Source organism: Eucyclogobius newberryi, unplaced genomic scaffold, assembly GCF_026437365.1.
Source record: "Eucyclogobius newberryi isolate DKJ021-1_F unplaced genomic scaffold, fEucNew1.0.hap1 SCAF_21, whole genome shotgun sequence".
NCBI lineage: Eukaryota > Metazoa > Chordata > Actinopteri > Gobiiformes > Gobiidae > Eucyclogobius > Eucyclogobius newberryi.
In genome coordinates, this window is record NW_027315846.1 from 26,013,200 (window position 1) to 26,037,728 (window position 24,529).

At 43.3% G+C, this 24,529-nt stretch overlaps 1 protein-coding gene and 1 non-coding gene across 2 annotated transcripts in view; both read left to right on the forward strand.

The window, feature by feature from the left end:
- The window catches only part of cdin1 (CDAN1 interacting nuclease 1), a 164,988-nt gene that overhangs the window by 86,731 nt on the left and 53,728 nt on the right, over positions 1–24,529 (forward strand). The gene's annotated exons all lie outside the window — the stretch shown is intronic.
- trnad-guc (transfer RNA aspartic acid (anticodon GUC)) lies at positions 10,202–10,273 on the forward strand. Its single transcript has one exon. It is a non-coding gene; the product is annotated as a tRNA-Asp (tRNA).

A 24,529-nucleotide genomic window follows, 5' to 3' on the forward strand; every position in this document is an offset into this window, starting at 1 on the left:
CCTCACAAGCACATGTACTGCATCTCGCTGGGACCCTGCCCTCACAAGCACATGGACTGCATCTCGTTGGGACCCTGCCCTCACAAGCACATCTACTGCATCTCGCTGGGACCCTGCCCTCACAAGCACATGGACTGCATCTCGCTGGGACCCTGCCCTCACAAGCACATGTACTGCATCTCGCTGGGACCCTGCCCTCACAAGCACATGGACTGCATCTCGTTGGGACCCTGCCCTCACAAGCACATGTACTGCATCTCGTTGGGACCCTGCCCTCACAAGCACATGTACTGCATCTCGTTGGGACCCTGCCCTCACAAGCACATGTACTGCATCTCGCTGGGACCCTGCCCTCACAAGCACATGGACTGCATCTCGTTGGGACCCTGCCCTCACAAGCACATGTACTGCATCTCGTTGGGACCCTGCCCTCACAAGCACATGGACCGCATCTCGTTGGGACCCTGCCCTCACAAGCACATGGACCGCATCTCGTTGGGACCCTGCCCTCACAAGCACATGTACTGCATCTCGCTGGGACCCTGCCCTCACAAGCACATGGACTGCATCTCGCTGGGACCCTGCCCTCACAAGCACATGTACTGCATCTCGCTGGGACCCTGCCCTCACAAGCACATGGACTGCATCTCGTTGGGACCCTGCCCTCACAAGCACATGTACTGCATCTCGTTGGGACCCTGCCCTCACAAGCACATGTACTGCATCTCGTTGGGACCCTGCCCTCACAAGCACATGTACTGCATCTCGCTGGGACCCTGCCCTCACAAGCACATGTACTGCATCTCGCTGGGACCCTGCCCTCACAAGCACATGGACTGCATCTCGTTGGGACCCTGCCCTCACAAGCACATGGACTGCATCTCGTTGGGACCCTGCCCTCACAAGCACATGTACTGCATCTCGTTGGGACCCTGCCCTCACAAGCACATGTACTGCATCTCGTTGGGACCCTGCCCTCACAAGCACATGGACTGCATCTCGTTGGGACCCTGCCCTCACAAGCACATGTACTGCATCTCGTTGGGACCCTGCCCTCACAAGCACATGTACTGCATCTCGTTGGGACCCTGCCCTCACAAGCACATGTACTGCATCTCGTTGGGACCCTGCCCTCACAAGCACATGTACTGCATCTCGCTGGGACCCTGCCCTCACAAGCACATGGACTGCATCTCGTTGGGACCCTGCCCTCACAAGCACATGGACTGCATCTCGTTGGGACCCTGCCCTCACAAGCACATGGACTGCATCTCGCTGGGACCCTGCCCTCACAAGCACATGGACTGCATCTCGCTGGGACCCTGCCCTCACAAGCACATGGACTGCATCTCGCTGGGACCCTGCCCTCACAAGCACATGGACTGCATCTCGCTGGGACCCTGCCCTCACAAGCACATGGACTGCATCTCGTTGGGACCCTGACCTCCCAGGCACATGGACTGTTTGGACTTACTCCGCTCGCCCTGATTGACACACAATTATTTTCTTATTTAGCTTTATGGACCTCTCCTGCTGCAGTTTGTGTTCATTTGCCTGGTTTGCCCTCCGACATCGTTTGGAAAGAGTGTGACATTATTTTTGTGTGTAATTTAAGGAAAGGAACATACCGAATTGGACCTATTTCGCAATAACTTTCTTTTGTAAACAAATTGCTAAACGAACGCTTACTTGCCACCAGAACTACCTTTGAACCCTTTGTAACTCCACCTCCTGGATAGGGCTGGGCACTATGAGATTAAAAAATAAAACAAATACAAATGCTTTTCAATGTAATTTTGTTCAATTAAAATATACACACTTTTACTCATTGCCATTGCCAATAAATATAACATTTCCTTTGTGGTTCAAACTTTCCAAATTTACGTGGTGATTGGCTGTGAACCTCTCCATGGACAAATGAACATAAACATCATATTTAAAATGGCTTAATTGGATTGGATTGATTTCATTTACTTTTTCTTTTTTTCTTAACATAACAAGATACAAGTTTTTTTTAGTTGTTCAGTATCTTATTCATCATATCATTTTTGGAAATTGGTAAGACAGCAAAATGAATAATTTTCAGTGATTTATACCAACCAAATGATATCCATTAAACACACACACGTTTAATATGTAGAACACCTAGAATCTTCTGTAATCATGAGTAAATAATGAATTCATAATCACATGAGTCATATTTTTTTTTACAGTATGAAAAAAATATTTATAAACCCAGACGCCCAGTAGTTTTTGATGTAAATGTATTAAAAATTATGATTAAAGTAATAATACGTTTTTAGATGAATAAATTATATTATCAATCTAAGTAAGAAAATACTAAATAATTGTATTGACTATAAAGTGTTAACAAAATGCAACTACTCACTACAATTCATAATAAATAATAAAAATACAATAAATGATGCATAACAACAAAAAGCCACAATAAATATTTTATGCAAGTCTGATAAAGCATGTGTTAACCAAAATAGTCTTAACATGCTAACCCTTTTGAAGCTCTCTTTGGTGGCAAAAGAAAACAAAGAAAAACTGCAAAAAAAGCAACAACCTAAAACCGACCACATTAAAAACGGTGGTACGCTGCGTCTCGGATGAGGCGGCGGGTTGGGGGTCGTGCAGTCGCTTCGCTCTCTGACGGATCTACTCTCTAATTGAGTTATCCATCTCCATCGCAACTATCAGACTTTACATGGAAATTCTTCACCGGCTGCTGAATACTAAGCACATAACCAGCCTCCGGTGTGTTTTAGCACAAGTGGCTAAGGTTAAACGCAACATGTTATGAAATATAGCGCCATAATCTGACTACCCTTCGTCTATAATGGCGCAGTGGAATCAATTATGGTTGGCAAAGTTTCCCTCATATGTCAAAAGGTACAAATGAGACTCAGGACTGGTGTTTGTCTCATTCAGTGGAGGATTGTTTTTTATCAAGTACTTACTACAATTACGGCCCCCCACGGTTTTACACCTTGGCCTGTCACGTAATTACTGCATTGTCCTAAAGGTTTTTTTGGGACTCAATATTTATCTGTGTATATTTCCTTTTAACTAGTGAGAAAAGTTTTGTACGCTAAGATTTCAGTTCTAGATGGATGAAAAGTAGCTAAATTAGATGCCAAATTACTATATACACTATACACATGTTTTCAGTAAACATATGGTGGTGGAGTTGTATAAGGTTTACTTTCACTTTCTGTGAGCGTAGTGGTTTAGGGCACCTTCCTCGTTAGTATAGTGGTGAGTATCCCCGCCTGTCACGCCAGCCGTGGATAGTGGGCATAGAGCGCCAGCCAATCAGAATGAGCCTGTGTGCCATGTGCCACTGTGATGAAGGCCAACCAATCAGAATGCAGAGATTCGTGTTCATTGACAAATTCATCTCAAGAGACCCGAGTTCAAATCCTGCTGTGCCCAGAAGAAGAGGAACATTTCAAAGGATCAAAACTTTAAATATATGAAGTTTATGAGTTCAAACTTTAAATGTATAAAGTTTATGAGTTGGTGTGTCAGTTTGCACTTGTTAAAAGGTCAGATCATGAGAAGGACTCACATGCAGCTGCTGGGACTGATTTGCAATATTAATAAAATCACAAATTGATCACAAAAAGTGATTTCTGCTTCACCTTAAGAGATTTACCCACGTCACATCTTCTGCATGAATAAACTTGGAGTGGGTCAGAAAACTCCAGGAGTTTAGTCCGCAGGGGTCAGAGGTCACACTATCACATCTCGTAACACTGCAGCACTGAACTGTACTATTGTGTTCAGTTTATGTTCTGCAGATAAATAAAACATTTACTCATATTGTTAATGATATGATATCTCAATCATTTAAAGAATATTGTTGTATTGCTATATTGGAAAGAAAACACAAAAAAACATGTACTTTTAAGAATATTTATTGACAGGGAAAATACCAGAAATATTAAGTTTCATTTATTTAAACTTCAGACAGCATTCATTACTTTACAGTAGTATTTACAATAAATATACAGATATATACAGTCCAGGGAAGTATGTGTGGATGTGTGACTGTAAGGGCCTGCTTCAGCTCCAGTTTGCAGAACCTGCACGTTCTCTATGGGGCAGGTGACTCCTCTCTCTTCCTCTTCTGTTGCTTCCTTTCCTCCACTCTGTCTTGTGGCCTCCAGCTCCCTCTGGAAGAACTCTGTGTCCACAAAGTCCTTAAAGGTGGTGTTTCTTCAGGGCTGCTGCTGCTGCTGCTGCTCAGGGCGTCCTGAGAAAGAGACGGTGATGGTCAGAGCTGTAGGAGGAGACGAGGTGATGGTCGGAGCTCTAGGAGGCGTGACAGGTGTCGTGGTGACGACAGGCAGAGTTGTGGTGGTGCTGCCAGAGTGTCTGTGTTTGCTCCAGCTTTTTCGGCTGATGTTGAGTGAAGATGATGCATTTAATAATTTGATGTGATGATGATGTAATGATAAATATGTAGTTTTGTGGTCGGGTGTAGCGCGCTGTTGGGATTGGCTCAGGGGCAGTGGAGGGGGAGGCGGCCTGTTGTGACGACTGCGGCTGAAGCTTCACTGGAGGAGGAACTACAGAACAAAACAGATGAATGTTTTAGTGATAAGCAACACGTGTGCACATGAAATACAAGACATGACACACATTTAGAACCACTGCACTGGCTGTCAAACTACAGTCAGCATGAAGTATTCATCTGTTCACTCTGTGATGGTTTGACTGAGACAGACACACATGGAGCATGAAGCATTCATCTGTACACTCTGTGATGGTTTGACTGAGACAGACACAGACACACATGGAGCTCACTCACTCTGGGTTGTCTCTTCTCCAGGAGCATCAGATGCAGAATGTGTGGGACGAGCTGCATCTGAAACAACTAAAACACCACAATATAGGTTTATGTTTGTTTAGATTATTCTATTAAAATGTCAGACCTGGAGCTGAAGTACTTCCAGACTCGGCCAGAACAAACCTCAGCTCCTGTGGAAGTGGCACTGGAGGCTTAAGGGGCAGCACATCTGCAGCAGCTGAAGAGAGGAAAGAAATGTATGATACGTTTGATCAACTTTGATCTTACAGTGAATAAGCAACAAGTAAAAGCTCTTACATCCTGTGGTTCCTCCAGAACAGTCTGTTTGGACTGTGCAGCTGCTGTAAGAGAAGAAGAAGAATAATGAGTCATATTTAGCTGTTAGTAACAACGCACACTTACATTTGACCTGTTGTTTATATCATAAGTAAGTTTATATTGCTGTTTTATTTAGCAATGTTGGTGTGAATGAGCAGAAGAAGCACTCACTCATTCATATTGAACACCAGATAATATGACTTACTCTCATCACAGATGCATGAATTCAGAGCAGGACCTGAACAGGGTCAGGAACAACTGAACTCATGCACAGGACAGAACGTGTCCCAAAGTGTCTTTCATGGCAGGACATCTGTGTGTGAACTTCTGTAAACCTGAGGATGATGGAGCTCAGCAGCGACTGGTGCAGACACGGCTGGAATAAAAGACAAACCTTTATAACACATGGTACATCCAAAATGGAGCTAAAGCGTTACAGACACATTACACACATCCACGTGTTGATTGGACGGAGATGCTGAGCATTGTCCTCTCCAGCGCGTCCTCTTCAGCCACTGCTAAAGGAAAAGACATGAAATGAAACAGAAGTGACTGCTCCTCTACACGGTGTGACTCTGTGTGACTCCACACAAACCAAGAACACATGATTTATGTAGTTATACTCACCCAAGGGCTCACGGAGAGAGCTGGTGGGGACACGAGTGGGTGGGACAGAGGACGGGACAGAGGAGGGCAGGAGAGAGGAGGACAGGACAGAGGAGGACAGGATAGTGGAGGACAGGGCAGAGGAGGACAGGGCAGAGGAGGACAGGACAGAGGAGTACGGGGCAGAGGAGGACAGGGGAGAGGAGGACAGGACAGAGGAGTACGGGGCAGAGGAGGACAGGACAGAGGATTACGGGGCAGAGGAGGACAGGGGAGAGGAGGACAGGACAGAGGAAAGGACAGGACAGGAGAGAGGAACAACATAATCAACATAATTGTTGAGTCATTCATATGGATTTTGGCTCTTGTTTACAGTCTGTTGCTAGGTAACAGTTGTGGAATGTCCTCCACATTAACATTAAGTGAAGGCATTTCCCCCATTGTGGGACAAACAAAGTCTCTCTTACTTGTGATGAATTGTTGATGCTACAACTACTTTTATGCACAATAAGAGACAACACAACACACAGATGACGTAATATTACACCTTAAATAAAACTGCACAACTGCAAACCTTTAAATGTAATAAAGTTTAACTTAACAGGGCTGAATATCACACAAAACTGACAGAAAAGTCGCGTTAGTTGTTCAACAGAGACATCGAAGTAGCAGTGATTTTACGTGACTAAAAACACAGTTTCAAAAGTGCAAAACACAAGACGAACTTTACCTGAAAACGTCCTCAAATGCCCGTTATAAATGCCACAAAATACGAGTGTTCTGGGGCAGTAAAATGTCCATAAGAAGGTGAAAACAGGAGCAGATCTAGTGCTAAACTTGTCCCGGTCACATTGAATGAATGACGTCACTCTGCATTCAAACATGGCGCGCTCTCGCCACAGCGCCGCCGCTGGCCAAAAGTATATTACATCCGTAGTAGTTTAGCACTACCATAGGAAATGAATGGGATTGTTTAGGGCTGTTTAGCTAAAGAATCCACGGCTGCCGCGCGGGAGATCGGGGTTCAATTCCCCGACGGGGAGGAATACATTTTTGACCCTCTGGTGTAACCGTACACCACTGCTGACCTACTGCAGCCTTTTTTTAAATGGAGTGTCTACAGAGCCGCGGCGCACGGCCGAAACTGCTAGGCTATTTTGTGCCGCGGCTCCTGAAAATGATGGGCTATTTGACCGCGCCGGGTCAGGGTTAGGGTTAGCCATGAGGCTATATGGCCGTGCCGCAGCTCCTGAAACTGCTGGGCTATTTGACCGCGCCGCGGCTCGGTAGCCACGGCCTTATCTAAAATAACTTCTTATTTTTGTAGGCTTTATACTGCAGGCTGTGAAATAGACGGGGGCCCGGGGCCCGTAAGCAGTCAAATCTCCGGCGGGCCCGCGGTTTGAATTAGGAAGGGGCCCGCCGTGCCCCTGTATCTAAATTCCTCGTAAAAAATCATAATTTAACTGGTAATTTGGCCATATTCGGGGCATTTTCATCACTTAAATTTCGTTTTGACAGACATGCCCACTTGGCAGTCTTCTCGTTTCTCATTGGCCGAGCGGTGTCCGTGATCTAAATTCGATGAAAGCGGGCATCTGATTGGCCGCTGTGTTCGGTCTTGTTCGGATGTACTCGGAAATGCCCGGTCTAATATTGCCCCAAAAGTGATATATAGGTTGGCGGGCGTCAATCTACTCAGTCCACAATTCAGTCTTTTTAAAGTTGTTTGCAACAAAAGCTGTAATTTTGCACATTAGGGACAATGTTAATGTGGAAGTATCCAAGGGCCCCAAGAGCCCCGCCCCCTTTGGAGTTGTTAGCATCGGGGCAATGTATTATGTTAGTAGTTTATTTTGTAGGCTGTGATTTTATATATTCCACAAGATCTCCTTGTGTCAAATGCTGTATACAGTAAGAAACATACTTATATTGAATTAAACAGGATTGAAAGATCATGATCTCTGGTTTATAGGAATTCAGTATTTGTGCTCTTCCTTCATATCAAATAAAATATAAAAGTACTTTAAATTGTTTTACATGCTAATAACCAGGTTTAAAACAACAAATGTATCTTGTTCTTATGATGCCGCGCGCGCTTGTGGGCCCCTGAAATTGCTGGGGGGCCCCTAACTTTTTTAGGTAGGGGCCCCCCTGGCCCCTAACTTTGAAAATCTATTTCTCAGCCTGTACTGTGATACTGCTACTCATTGATTGTTTACCGTTTGACAAAACATCAATTCTAATATTGATAAGGAATGATTTCGTATTGAAGACAATCCTCAGTATATTTTGTCAATATTTATTCTGCTGTGTATTCACTGTTAGTTTATTTTATAGTTTAATAGTTAATATTTAAGTCGTCTCTCAAATGTTGTCTGCTTGCATCAGGTGCTAACTAATGCTAACATCATGTTTTATGAATAACCTTCGCTGTAGCTACAGTGGCTGAATGTTTCACGGGGTAATACATATGTTATTACGATTTATAAAGTGACTTACTATCTTGTTTACAGCTAACGTTGCATCAGAAAGTTGTAATAGGACTGAAACCAACAATAATTTTGCTAATCCATAAATGTAATGATCATTCTTTCAATGAATACATTTGTTCATTAGATTGCGAAAACCCTGTAAATATTAAGGTTTTGCAAAATTTCACAGAGATGAAGCTTGAGATCCTCCTGTTAGAGTAAATGTACAGACAAAGAAGGGTGAATCAACCAAAACACACCGTTTCCAGTGTCTTCTAAATGTGTTTTTGCATTGTCCGAGTCATAAAACCTCTTCTCTCAGCACATGCACATTTGGAGTCCACGTAAAGTCCAGATAATGATTATTCAATGACAAAAATCAGTTATCATCATTATATAAATAATTGACGAATTGTGATTAATCGACTTGCATCACTAAGAATAAGAAATTGCAAGTCTAAACCCCGTGAAAACCTTTGAGAACCTGTCTTACTGGTTTGGTACATTTTCCTCTCCCTCCTTCTACGCGTCACTTGTCTCCTCGCTGTATTAACACCATGCATATGCAGCCAAACACTTAACTCACAATCCAAGTGTTGTCGTCTCCATTTTCTCATTAAAATTCCTGCCAATGACAACAGACCCCAGAACTCCCAACCCTGGCGAGTAAATCAGCTGAGGGCTCCGTAAACCGCACAGTGTGTCAGAGCTGAAAATGTTAGCGCTCTTAATGGGAGCTTGAAAAGGTTAGATCTGATAAAAAGCTGTCAGCCGTCCACCAAACGTGATTTATGGCCATATAATAGGACAGTATGGCTCATTTCTCCGCTGCGTGAAATGAGGGTTAGGACTTTCGCGTTGGCCATTATACATCATCTGGCTTGACCACTCGCAAATTCACTGAAGATGCACACATTGTTTCCAATTTCACGTGCATCTTTTGTTTTGTCCTCTGGATATTATTTGCTTTCAGGGTATGCCCCGTTTTGTTCCAGGAGAGATGCTATATCAAGTGTTAATAGCTCCTAGCCGTTATGTCGGTGCCTCAAAAACGTCTATTTTGGTAACCCTTTATATTAAAACATACCTTTAGAACTTCTAAATATGAGTTATTAACAAACCTAATAATAAACTGATCATTAAGAAGACATTATGCTGCATGGATTTATATTCACCTTTAACCATGTGATAATGATTTTCCCTCATCTTGATCCCTGTAGACCTGCTATGGTCCTTTTTTAACACTAAATATTAGTTCATAGTTTGTAAAATAGTATTAATTTAACTTCTTAAGTATTTCCTTGCCATGGTTCATTGTTGGTTCTCAATTAGACTATGATTCATTTATGTTTATAAATGCTTATTGGTGTTTTTATCATAACGTAAATTCTTGTTTCATTAGGTAGATATTTATCTTTAAGTTTCATTTTAATATCTGTAGAAGTCAACTGAAACAAGTTTACTTTTGAAATAATAAAACAAAATTCTATAATTTCAGCATTTTTTTCTCTAAATTGAACATAAACCAAATTACCAACTCATAGGGATATTAAAATGCAAAAGTGCTTACATGATTTTACACAAAGTCATGCTGTAAACTTAACAGTGGCATGCTGAGACAAGTTACAATATAAACACTTTTCTTTTTGATTTATAAAAACTACCATTTAAATAACCTTAATGGGAATGCTTTAAAATTAAGTTCCTTAGTAAACTATTTATAATGCATTATTAATAAGAACATGTCAAACCCTGTAACCGCTTGATTAAAGAGTTAAAGTATTAAATCTTTTTCCATGCTATAGTTAGGCTAATTAAGGTGTAGGTATTATAAAGTAACATCTTCTATGTTCTATAGTCACATTTCGACTGTCTTTTACAGCCAATGACCTGTTTTAAGCAATAAAATACACTCAGTCTCTACTTCCTCTCAGTTTACTTTCACTTTGACTTTGTGTGAGCGTAGTGGTTTAGGGCACCTTCCTCGTTAGTATAGTGGTGAGTATCCCCGCCTGTCACGCGGGAGACCGGGGTTCAATTCCCCGACGGGGAGGAATACATTTTTGACCCTCTGGTGTAACCGTACACTACCGTTGACCTACTGCAGCCTTGCTCTTTTTAAAATAACTTCTTACTTGTGACGGCTTCATAATGTGATACTGTTTCTTATTGTGTTTTGTTTTGAGGTTATTTTGGAAGAACAATCTGTGCACCTCCTCAAAGGTCTGAGTTCTAGTGTCGGTGACTTAGTTGACACAGCTGCTCCTTTAGGCATCTTGTGTTCGTTCAAACTTTTTCATATTTAATGAGTTTGGCGTAAACTTTGCTGCTAATAGTGCATGGCAATTCTGTTAAATGTCACTCTCCTTGGAGACATACTTTAGTTTTTTCTTTGATTGGCGATACTGTTCTGTTGTCTCATTTTAATGGACATGTCCATCATATTTTGTCCGATCTTGTTTAGCCGCAGGAATCTTTAATGACTAAGTCATTTGAATGCAGCGTACGTTTGCTCTATTACATTTGATGAGGATTATGGCTTTGAGAAGATGCAAATGTCCCAAAAAGAAATAACTTGAATTCAAATATAACGCTGTTTTGTTTTTAGTTTTTTAAATCATATACACCAAAGGAGTTAATATTAAACAGATGTTGTGAGATTTTCTGGGAAAACAGATTCAAGATAATATTGAATCTTTTGTTATTAGTTATCTTTTCAGGTTGATGCAAGGATATACAGTAACACAAAGGCCAGCAGAGGCATTTACATGACACAACAATGAAAAGCACATTAAATAAAGCTGCAGGGCACACATTTGTCCGCTCACTAAACTGTCTCTACATTTACATGCACAAGTAATTCCAACTATGCTCTCGATACGATTTTGTCTTGTTTCTCCAGAGAATTAGTCAGACCACTCTACCTGCACGTCAAAAACTAATTTACTCTGAGCAATTAGACTTTAGAGATGCAAGTTCAATTAAACACATCCAAGTTCTGGTATATCTATCATAATCTAAACCTAAACCTACACCTTAACTTATCCTAACTTTACCTTAAAGTTCCGGTGCTGGTGAGAGCTGGCTGTTCATTGCAACCCTCTCCCTCTTTTCAAATATTTTTTTGCTCTATTTATTGTAATTTTGTAAATACTTTCTGGAATGTGTGTACAATCATTTATACAATCCCCCCGGCCTGGGGGCTATTGGAGCTTCGGAGCGTGGTGGTTTTCCCCGGGACGACACGAGATTCCAGCGGAGGTGCTTCGCAGCTGGGGTGCTTCGCAAGACACGTAGAGGCCGGCGTGCGGGACGCAAACTCAGAGATGCTTCAGACCTGTTCTCCCTGCCATCGTCACAGGAAACGTAAAATCTTTCCAGAACAAGACAGCGTAACTGGTGGGACACACGCGGTCCCAGCGAGAGTACAGGGACAGCAGCGTCATGCTTTTTACGGAGACGTGATTGTAGAAATATCCACATTAGCCAAGGGGAAATAACGCTGATTGGAGCGGACAGTATGGGCCGTTGATTCCGGTTAGAGAATCAGGGGAAACTGGATTAAATTGAGAATGTCCTTTAATTTGTAATATGTGTGTGGTCTGGGAACAGAAAGACAGTAAACATGAATTAGTCACATTACAAAACATCTACATTGCACAGTATATGCGGTATAGAACTCGGGTTACATTAGTAACCTACATATGCGCCGATGACGGAGCTATTTTTAGAACAAGCTAGTTGACGGCGAAAACAGGGGTAAGTAAGGAATCGCGGCAGTTTAGCTGAATACAGTGCATGAACTATCAAAGATAAGGATAAACATCAACAATATACAATTGATAAACATTAACACAAACAAATACTCACTTTTATAGTAATTACGCACACAATATGTGGTGCTGCTGAATAGTTAGCTTGAATAGTAACAGTAAAAGAGGGCCGTCCAGAAACACGGAACTAAACTTTGGTTCCCCCCTTATTCTATCTGACAGTGATTAACCCCAGAAATGCCAGACTCCATTATCACTTTGCGCTGTGTGCGGACAGAACGAGGGAGAGCAGGAAGAATAAAGGAGGCTGCCTGGCTGTGTGGCATGAGAAGTGGTGCAAACCTGGACACTGTACAGTGAAAGAGCAGCTGTGTAACAAAGACATTGAACTGTTGGCTGTTGGGATGAGGCCATATTATCTGCCCCGGAAGTTCTCATATGAGATTGTGATAGCAGTGTATGTGGCCCCCTCTGCTAATGCAGACAATGCTTGTGAAACACTGCTCTCCTGCACCAGCAGGTTACAGACCCTACACCCACAGGCTCTCTTCCTTGTCTCTGGTGACTTCAATCGCGCTTCTCCCTCATCTGTTCTGCCAACATACACCCAGTATGTTACCTGCCCTACCAGAGTGTAACCCATGTCTCAAATTCGGTTCTCAATGATTGACATTGCCCCCTCATACATTTCCATTGGCCCAAACACAAGGGGCGCTAGTATAAAAATGGCCGAACCACCAAGCCATTTCCGCTTCCTGCTCCGGCTGTGGACTGAAACGTCTGGATGTGAACTGTAGATCATTCCAAGACTCAATGGTGAGTGAATTACATATACACCAAATTGAACCGCTTTGTTAAAAATGTATTTATTTTCGTTGTTGTTTAGATATTTGATGTTTTAGTTACTTCCGCGTTTACCGCGGCAAATTTACTTCCGCGTTTTTTGCAGCAAACTCTCCCCGTTGTTTGGATTGATTGATTGTTGCGCAACATGATTTATGAATGAACATTAAGAAATGTGAATGAAGCTGAATTTGATTTGCCATGAATGAACTACATTTAATTAACTTTACTTTTTTAATCAACTCGAATTGAATATTTAAGATAATGGTCAAACATTGTTATTGATTGTAATTATATATGTATATGTATATATGTGTGTGTGTTATATGTATATTATGGTGGATTTTTTTACTAGACCTCTGTTTTATAGGTCAGGTTTTTTTCCCCCCTGACACCCCCTGATTTTTATCCTCTGCAAGAGGTGGCGAGCGACCCAAGTGAACTGTGAATCTGGTAGGATCACTCTTTGTTTTTTCCCCGGATACGGACACCCTAAGTTGGAATATTTTTTGCTTTTCACTCGGAATATATATTCACTTTTTTTTTAAATCCTACAAACTGAACTTAAGAACCCAAAGGAACTGAACTTTGCTGGAAACCTTTTTGTTGTTTTGAATATTTGTTTATATTTATTTATATTAATACAATTTATACTGTAACGTCCTCCTGTGTTATTACTTCCCCCCCCCATTCCCCACAAGCTCCTGTGGCCGAACTTAATCACTTCTGACAGTCACATGCGTATTATTCTCCTTGCTCATACTCTTATAGCCTTATAAATACTCATACTTGATAAATAAGCTTTTAAGTTAGTGTTACACGTTGCGAGCTAGCCAGGAGCCTGTGTTGGTGAATGAAAGTGTTAATACACAGTGAATCAGTATATATATTTTGTTTTGTCCAATTTATATTATGGGTTTCTTTGAAAAATCAGGGTTGAACATGATGAATTGTGTTACTGTTTCTGGTGTTACTCACACAGCTAAAGACGATGAAATATTTGATGTACTGAAACAGTATGGTCAATTTAAAGTAGTATTTGTTGACGATGCAGATTATCTGTTTTATAAAAACCTGATCATTGAGTATAAAAATGACTTAGCTTTGTTAGAGCTAAAGAAAATATTGCCGTATACGCATGTTTCTGAGACAGAACCTAATCTCAAATTTTGCGTTACGTTAATTGAAGACACAGTCCCAGTCGGAGCAGAGGCTTTTCTCCCTAATTACATAAATGAACTAAGACATCTTGCAAGACGGAGCGGACACAGATTTGAAAAAAGTGCTTCAAACATTTGGAGAGTGTGGAGGCATCAGGCGGAGGAGATGACTCAGTGCAAATTGTGGAAACAGTTCCTCTCATGCCTGGCCAGCAGGGAGCGCCAACTGCAATAACATCGCAACCACAAGTACCGTCACAACATTCAAGCCGTTCCTTACCTGAGCACCAAATTCCGCACCGAATACTCTCCCCATCTGAACTAAATCCACCCCAAATTCAAAAAATGGTTGTGGAGCACATCGTGAGAACCGAAGAGATCACATCACACTCGATACCCACCTTAAGACTTCGTCCCTTTTCCGGCAGGGTGCCTAAACCATCAAATGAAACGGATTATGAAAGCTGGCGATCTCACATTGAACTGTTGTTAGCTGATGTGAATTTACCGCCGCTACATGTGACCAGAAAAATGTCCGAAAGCCTCTTGTCACCCGCTGCTGATGTAATAAAGGGCCTGAAACCTGACACATTGCCATCCATCTATCTACAAGTGTTGGACTCTGCTTACTCCACTGTGCAGGATGGAGAAGAATTATTTGCACAATTTCTAAACACATTTCAAGATCACGGTGAAAAACCTTCAAGTTATCTTCAACGTCTGCTGCTGACCCTGAACACGGTTGTCAAACAAGGTGGAGTTGCTGCAACTGACATCGACAAACAATTGCTGAAACAATTCTGCAGAGGGTGCTGTGACAATGTAATTATTAGCAAGTTGCAACTTGAACAAAAGAGGGAGAATCCTCCATCTTTTGCGGAACTGCTCCTCCTTCTAAGAACTGAAGAGGACAGGCAACAAGTAAAGGAGAGCTTGATGAGGAAACACATAAGTTCCATCAAGCAGCGAGCAACTCTTCATGCTCAAAGCACATGTCCCTGTAGCCATGCTGATACAGACTCTGCTTCAATCAATGAGTTAAAACAGCAAATGAAGAAACTGCAGCAACAAATGTCAGCACTCCTCGCTCAAACCACCCCGACTTCGAAAAACACCAATCGCAGCAAAGCACATTCTTTCCAATCACCAGGCGGAAGCCAAAGCCAGAATGCAAGACCAAGACCCGGATTCTGTTTCAAGTGTGGAGAAGATGGCCACATTGCTAGTACATGCAACCAACCAGCTAATCCTACACTGGTACAGCAAAAGAAATTACGATTACAACAAAAACAGGCACAATGGGAGCAGAACAACAATCAAAGCCATTTAAACTAGGATCAGTCTCTTCTGCGGGACAAGCGGAGGCTGCCTCATCTTGGTGTCCCAAACATGAAACTCGACAACCTTTCAACACATTACCAAGGGGACTAATCGGTACCAAATGTACTACTCAAGTTATCATCCAAAATGCACCAATCAATTGTCTGCTGGATACTGGCTCACAAGTTACCACCATTCCTGAATCAGTTTACAACGCTCATCTATCAGACCATCAACTCAGACCTCTGGACGACCTTCTTGAAGTTGAAGGAACAAACGGACAAGCAGTACCTTATCTGGGCTACATCAATCTCAACATCACTTTTCCTCCCGACTTCCTGGGTACTCCAATAGACGTCGCCACGTTGGCTCTGGTAGTGCCTGACTTTAAAACCCATCAGTCATTTGTCCTGATTGGAACCAATACGCTGGGCATTGTCTACACAGTCCACCATGAGCAAAGTCCTGACTTCAACACAGTTCCCTATGGTTATCGTGCTGTCCTGAAAATACTTGAAAACAGACATAAATTAAAAAGAGAAGAGCATCATGGAATTGTGAAACTCCACAGCACAACTCTAAAAACTATTCCGGCTGGACAGACCATGCTTCTAGATGGCATCGTGATCTCACATTCGTTACAAGCAGAAAAATCCGTCATGATTGAACATCCTACCTCATTTCAATTGCCTGGCGGGTTGATGATCCAGTCCTGTCTTGTTGATTTCTCAAGCCAGAATCCAATTTTCCTGCCATTCCCAGTCACTAACGAATCCGACCACGATGTAACTCTACCTCCTCGTGCCATGCTTGCAGAGATCAGTGCATTTCAATCAATTTCCTGTGCTGCACAGACCGGTTCAGAATCGATGTGTAACTCTTTGCCAAAGCCACAGTTTGACTACAACTTTGAAAACTCTCCTCTCACTCCTGAATAGAAGAACAGAATAATCAAAAAACTTTATAGTATCCCGGATGTTTTTGCAAGACATGATTTAGACTTTGGTAGAACCAACAGAGTAAAACATCAAATAAAGCTGCTTGATTCAACGCCATTCAAACAGAGACCTCGACCCATACATCCTCAAGATATTGATGCTGTGAGAAAACATCTTCAAGAATTGTCTGATTCTCTTATTACTCCTGATTCTGAGTCACCTTTTGCCTCACCGATAGTAGTCGTGAGAAAGAAGAATGGCAGCGTCAGACTCTGCATTGACTACTGAAAACTTAACCTACAAACCATAAAGGATGCCTACGCTCTTCCCAAGCTTGAAGACACATTCACAGCACTCACAGGATCTCAATGGTTTTCTGTTTTGGACCTAAAGTCCGGATATTATCAAATCGAAATGGATGAAAAGGACAAGGATAAAACTGCTTTTGTCTGCCCACTAGAATTTTGGGAATTCAATCGGATGCCTCAAGGGGTCACCAATGCTCCATCTACATTTCAACGCTTAATGGAAAAATGCGTGGGGGAGATGAATCTCAATGAGGTACTGGTGTTTATTGACGACCTCAACGTTTTTGCACCAACCTTGGAGCAACATGAGGAACGACTTATGAAAGTCCTAAACCGGCTGAAAGACTTTGGACTTAAACTCTCTGTCGAAAAATGCATATTTTTCCAAACCTCTGTCCGTTACCTCGGCCATGTTGTGTCCCGAAACGGTGTTGAAACTGATCCGCAGAAAACTGAAGCCTTGCAATCATGGCCAATTCCTGAGAACTTAAAAGAACTCCGATTATTTCTGGGATTTTCTGGTTATTACAGAAGATTTGTGCAAGGCTACTCAAACATTGTGAAGCCACTTCATGAACTTACCTCTGGATATCCACCGTCCCAAAAGAAACTGAAGGCCTTGATCAAGCCAGATAACTACCTTAATCCGAAAGAACCATTTGGAGGCCGTTGGACATCTGCGTGCCAAGAAGCATTTGAAAAAATTAAGGAAAAATTAACCTCTGCCCCAGTTCTTGCTTTCGCTGACCCAAGGAAGCCCTACCTGTTACACACTGACGCCAGTTCCATCGGGCTCGGTGCTGTACTGTACCAAGAGCAGAAAGGAGAAAAAAGGGTGATTGCCTATGCCAGTAGGGGGTTGTCCCGGAGTGAGTCAAGATACCCAGCCCACAAGCTGGAGTTTCTGGCTCTCAAATGGGCTGTCACTGAAAAATTCAGTGATTACCTGTATGGTACCTCTTTCACTGTTGTGACTGACAGCAATCCTTTAACTTATTTCCTCACTTCAGCAAAACTGGATGCCACAAGCTACCGCTGGTTATCTGCTCTATCAACATATTTCTTCAAGATCACCTACCGGGCTGGAAAGCAAAATGCTGATGCAGACGGACTTCCACGCAGACCCCATGGAAAACTCTCAAATGACCTAATGTCACAAAAAGAACAGGACAGAATTCTCAGATTTGCTGAGCAACATCTCGAATGCCCCAACGTCATAACAATTGATCAACATACTGTACAAGCTCTTTCTGACAGACAACTAATCTGTAGTGCTCCTGATTATGCTCTCGTTCATTCCTTGTCTATGTCCACTGACAGCCTTCCAGATAGTTTCACTGCTGATGAGCAGTTTACTTCCTCTTTGGATCCTCACTTGAGCACATCTGACATAGCTGACAAGCAACGCGCGGATCCTATTCTCAGACACGTGATAGCACAATTGGAGACTGGCGAATCACCACCACCTTCCTTGAGGGAACAACTGCCAGAGCTGCCGCTCCTATTACGGGACCTAAATCGTTTGGAGCTCCATAACAACGTCCTCGTACGGAGAAGGCAACTTGGCAACCAGCTCCAACATCAGCTTGTGCTTCCCCATGAATGTCGTGCGTATGTTTTGTTCAGCCTACATGATCAAATGGGCCACATGGGCATTGAACGTACCTTGGATCTGGTCCGGAACCGCTTCTATTGGCCACGGATGGCCAACGATGTACAGACCAAGGTGAAGACATGTGAGAGATGCATAAAACGCAAAACACTGCCAGAAAAGGCTGCACCACTGGTGGATTTCAGAACTTCCCAACCACTTGAACTAGTTTGTATTGATTTTCTGACATTGGAACCTGATAAAAGCAAAATCAAAGACATTCTGGTCATAACGGATCATTTTACTAAATACGCCCTTGCCATACCAACTCCGAATCAGAAGGCGAGAACTCTAGCCAAAAGTCCCTGGGAAAATTTCTTTGTGTACTATGGGATTCCACAGAAAATTCACAGCGATCAAGGACCAGATTTTGAATCACGAACAATAAAAGAACTCTGTTCACTGGCTGGCATTCACAAAATAAGAACTACACCATATCACCCAAGAGGAAACCCGTCGAAAGATTTAACAGAACATTACTGGACATGCTTGGTACTCTGGCAGAACAGGAAAAAACCCATTGGAAAGACTTTGTAAAACTACTTGTTCATGCTTACAATTGCACTAAAAACGACACTACTGGGACACCCCATATGAACTAATGTTTGGTCGCCAACCACGACTCCCAATAGATCTAATATTTGGCCTGCCTGTGTCCAAATCCAGTCTGAATCACTCTGAATATGTTCAGAAGCTAAAATTACATCTGTAAAAAAGTTACCAATTGGCTTCAGAGAATGCAAGTAAAAGTATGCTGAAGAATAAGAGACGCTTCGACCAAAAAGTCATTGCATCTGAACTTGAAGTGGGAGATCGAGTTCTCGTCCGGAACGTCAGACTTAGAGGAAAACACAAAATTGCAGACAAATGGGAATCGGAACCATATGTCGTGGTGAAGAAGGCTACAAATTTACCTGTATACACCGTACGACTTGAACACGCAGACAAACCATTAAGAACACTCCATCGAGACCTACTTTTGCCTTGTGGATGTCACATCTCAAGTCCAGCCATCACATGCCAAAAGAACAGTAAAACCGCCAGTACACCTAACGACAGTCACTGAAATTGCTGAAGACGAACCACTATCCGATGAAGAAATACTGCCAACCAATTGGTACAACTTACCTTACTCAGAGCCTACACGATTTATAACTACCTTGAACATTCCTACCGAAATGTTTTTTCCTGAAATTCAAGATCCAATATCAGAACTGCCAGAACATTCATCAGACACTGAAACAGAAATTCTTGGCCAAGTTGAACACTGCACTGATATTCAGCAAGAACCAATAGATCCTGAAACAAACCCTCCAGACCCTGAAAGTGATGACTCAATTGCTGACTCTGTCTCTGAACCTGACTCACCACATTCAGTGCAGACCCTACCTTCTGGTCCCGAGTCTGAAACATTCACCCCGGAACAACCAAAAAGAAGCTCAACAAGAGCAAGACGCCCACCAGACAGACTACACTACAGCCATCTGGGCCATCCAATCCTGAAAAGCATACAATCACTATTTGATGGAGTTGGAAAAGTGTTTTCAATTGCCGTGCCTGAGGAGGATATTGGTTATCGACACTCTCCTGGCCATCCATCTGACAGCTGTCAGTCCAGCCCATGTACAGGGACGTACATGAGGTCAGGGGGGGACCCTGTAACCCATGTCTCAAATTCGGTTCTCAATGATTGACATTGCCCCCTCATACATTTTCATTGGCCCAACCACAAGGGGCACTAGTATAAAAATGGCCGAACCACCAAGCCATTTCCGCTTCCTGCTCCGGCTGTGGACTAAAACGTCTGGTTGTGAACTGTAGAAAACGTCTCGCAACTAACCGAATCGTTTATAGATCATTCCAAGACTCAATGGTGAGTGAATTACATATACACCAAATTGAACCGCTTTGTTAAAAATGTATTTACTTTCGTTGTTGTTTAGATATTTGATGTTTTAGTTACTTCCGCGTTTACCGCGGCAAATTTACTTCCGCGTTTTTCGCGGCAAACTTTCCCCGTTGTTTAGATTGATTGATTGTTGCGCAACATGATTTATGAATGAACATTAAGAAATGTGAATGAAGCTGAATTTGATTTGCCATGAATGAACTACATTTAATTAACTTTACTTTTTTAATCAACTCGAATTGAATATTTAAGATAATGGTCAAACATTGTTATTGATTGTAATTATATATGTATATATGTGTGTGTGTTATATGTATATTATGGTGGATTTTTTTGCTAGACCTCTGTTTTATAGGTCAGGTTTTTTTCCCCCCTGACACCCCCTGATTTTTATCCTCTGCAAGAGGTGGCGAGCGACCCAAGTGAACTGTAAATCTGGTAGGATCACTCTTTGTTTTTTCCCCGGATACGGACACCCTAACTTGGAATATTTTTTGCTTTTCACTCGGAATATATATATTTTTTTAAATCCTACAAACTGAACTTAAGAACCCAAAGGAACTGAACTTTGCTGGAAACTTTTTTGTTGTTTTGAATATTTGTTTATATTTATTTATATTAATACAATTTATACTGTAACGTCCTCCTGTGTTATTACTCCCCCCCCCCCCCCCCCCCCCCCCCCCATTCCCCACAAGCTCCTGTGGCCGAACTTAATCACTTCTGACAGTCACATATTATTCTCCTTGCTCATACTCAGCCTTATAAATACTCATACTTGATAAATAAGCTTTAAAGTTAGTGTTACAAGAGACAAGAAAACATTGGACTTGTTCTTTGCACCAAGGAGGCTTACTCTTCATCCTCCCCTCCCTCCCCTGGGTAACTCTGACCAAAATCTTGTACATCTGCGGCCTGTGTATGAACCCACCGTGCACAGGCAAACTGTGGTGCCCCGTGTGATAGAAGTCAGCAGCCGATTACCTTCTCAATAGAGCGCAGAATGCGCTGTAGTCCCAGTTTGTCCCTGGCTGTGGCTCCAGTGTACCACAGGGTGATGGAGGAGGTGAGGATGGACTCAATGATACCATCATCTCCGCTGGCACCCACGCTTTCCTCAGCTGCCGCAGGAAGTACATCCTCTCCTGGGCCTTCTTGATAAGGGAGCTGATGGTTGGCTCCCACTTGAGGTCCGGGGTGATGGTGGTGCCGAGAAAGCGGAGGGAGTCCACGGTGGTCATGGGGGAGTTTGTGATAATGAGGGGGGCTGTGACTTTTCTGAAGTCCACGATCATCTCCACTGTCTTCTGGGCGTTGAACTCCAGGTTGTTACCGCTGCACCAGGACACCAGCCGGTTCACCTCCCTCCTGTAGACAGACTGGGCCGTCCATGATAAGCCCGATGAGGGTGATGTCGTCTGCAAACTTGGATCAGTTTTACGGAATCATGGCTGGAGGTGCAGCAGTTTGTATACAGGGAGAAGAGCAGGGGAGAAAGTACGCAGCCCTGTGGAGCTCCTGTGCTGATAGTCCAAGTGTCTTGAGACATTCTTCCCCAGCCGCACGCACAGCCTCCGATCTGTCAGGAAATCCATGATCCACCTGCAGGTGGAGTCCGGCACGTTGAGCTGGGAGAGCCTGTCCTGGAGCAGAGCGGGGAGGAGGGTGTTGAATGCAGAGCTGAAGTCCACAAACAGGATCTTGGCATAGGTTCCCAGGGAGTACAGATTCTGCAAGATGAAGTGGAGTGCCAGGTTGATGGCGTCGTCCACAGACCTGTTGGCTCTGTAGGCAAACTGCAGGGAGTCCGGCAGGGGGGAGGTGAAGGACTTGAGGTGGGGGAGGACCAGGCGATCAAATGACTTCATGACTACAGACGTCAGCATCTTGGGGACAGGGACAATGATGGACGACTTGAAGCAGGCCAAGCAGTTTTTCGGGGTTTAGATTTCCGAAATAGTCTGCTTACCTCCTATTCCTGAACTGTGAGAGTGGTCGGGGTGGTGGTGGGGACCGGGGTTGGGTTGGCAGAGTTGGTCACATTGGGGGAGGGGGTGTCAAATCTAGAATAGAAGGTGCAGAGTTGCTGGGCCTGTTTTCTGTTGTCTGCGGAAGGGGGGGTTCTAGGCTTCTAATTGGTGAGAAGCCAGAGCCTGCTCCACACAGAGGCTGGGTTGTTGTTTGAAAACTGCTACTTCCGACGTGTATTGTACTGAGATCTAGCTCTCAACACCTCCCTGCTAAATACATACTTTGCATTTTTGTAGCACTCTATCACCCGTCCTGTGCGCTGCCTCCTTCTGCTGCCTTAACTTCCTCAGTTTTAGAGTTAACCAGGGTCATGTTTGAAGGCCACTTTGTTGTGTGTTGGTATAATGCTGTCCTCACAGAATCAAATGCATGACATCTGTGTACTCATCTAAACTATCTATGGCAGCTCTGAAAACCTCAGAGTCTGTAATGTCCAAACATGCACGTAGCTCCTCCACTGCCTCATTGGTCCACTTCTTAGAAGTCCTTACTACAGGTTTAGAGAGCTTCAGCCTCTGTCTGTATTAGGGCTGGGTATCATGGCCAATTTCCTAAATCGATTTGATTTAGATTCATAACGTCCTGAATCGATTAATCACGATTCGATTCGATTGGATTCAATTGAATCTGCTCTTAAATAATGAAAATGGCTCAACTGTGTTACAAAATACAAATGTACTTTATTTTTTCTTTTCACCATAAACAGGTTTTAAGTGCAAACTTGTAAATTGGACAGTTTAAACTTCAGCTGTAAACAAAACTGTCTCAAGTCTCAAAAGTGCTATTTTGAAACATAAAGTAGTTGTTAGACCTGTTTGTGAGGCTCAGTTCAGTGTGACGTGCATCAGCTGCCCCCGTCAACATATTATAGCTATATTATTAGCGGTGTGGCTCGTCAGGTCACTGTCAGGTACGACTGCGTTGACCGTAATGTTCAGGTGTCACAAGTTATGCCGACTCTCTTTGCAGATTCGGCATTGTCGTCATGATGGCGTCTTTCACACACGTGTACATCGTGGGGATAACTTTCTGTCAGATGTTTACGTTGCACCATAACGTAGTGTGGATCTAGCGCATGAACAAGCCGCTTGTTCATGCGCTAGATTTACGCCCGTACTCAGTCAAGTACGGGCGTAAATCTTTGCAGACAAAAGTTGCGATGGCCTCTGTTATCTTTATGACCAGCGGAGAATCGGCTGGTAATGTTAGTGATTCCCTAAGTTTCAGTTGTTTTTCCCCGGGCGGCTTGTTGTCGGAAGCTAACGTTAGCGTAGTGTGATACCTTGTCAAGTGGGTTCCACTTTGTTTTTATCCGGCTCTTTGTCCTTTGTTGTTTTAAATCCGAAATGGTTCCAGATGTCAGACTTGAGTTGGGACGGCTCGCTGAGCCGAGTTTTACCTGCGTCTTGCACGCTTGACAGGCGGACGTAAATGCGCCACGGCTGCGCCTGCACAGGACTACTGGGGTTAACTTCATGGGGGGGAAATCATTCTCATGCCTTATGAATCAATACTGCAAAATATGAATTACATCGATCCAAAATCGATTTTTTTACCCAGCCCTAGTCTGTATGTGGGGATCAGGTGAACCATGATGTGATCTGACGAGCCCTGCACAGCTTTAGCCACGGCGCGGAAGGCGTTGCTGACTTGTGTAACATTGATCCAGCGTGTTCTGCTCTCTGGTCGGTACTTTAATAAACTATCTGTAATTTGGTAGTTTGTGGCTGAGATTCCCCTTGTTAAAATCACCCAAGATAATACACAAAGAGTCCGGGAAGGTCCGCTCCACACTCAGAACCTGGTCCGCGAGCCTGTGCCTCCTGCACGTTTGCGCTCGGTGGGATGTAAACAGCAGCCAAGACGAATGACGCAAACTCACATGGAGAGTAGAATGGTTGGTAGTTGATGAAAAGATATTCCAGATCCGGAGAGCAGTGTTTAGAGATTACTGTCACATCTGAAGACCAGGCGTTGTTGATGTAGAAACAGACTCCATCACCATGTCTTTTTCCTCCGGAGAGCTCTCTCAGCCAGTCAGAGCGGAACAGCTGGAAGCCCTCCAGCTGTACGGCGCAGTCCAGGATGGATTCGCTGAGCCACGTCTCCGTAAACCACAAAACAGGAGATGAAGAAAAGTCTCAGTTTCGTCTCATTAGCAACGCCAGTTCGTTCAGTTTGTTGGGTAGTAAGTTCACATTAGAGGGAGAAATCCCAGGTAAGGGCGTTCGTGTGCCTCGCTTCCTCAGACGCACGAGCGTGCCAGCGTGCCTTACTCTTCTTCGGTGTCTCACACATTTAGCCAAAATAAGAGCTATTTCTGCAGCAGATGCTAAAAAAAACTAGGTCCGTAGGAGTTGTGGTTCTTATGGATAA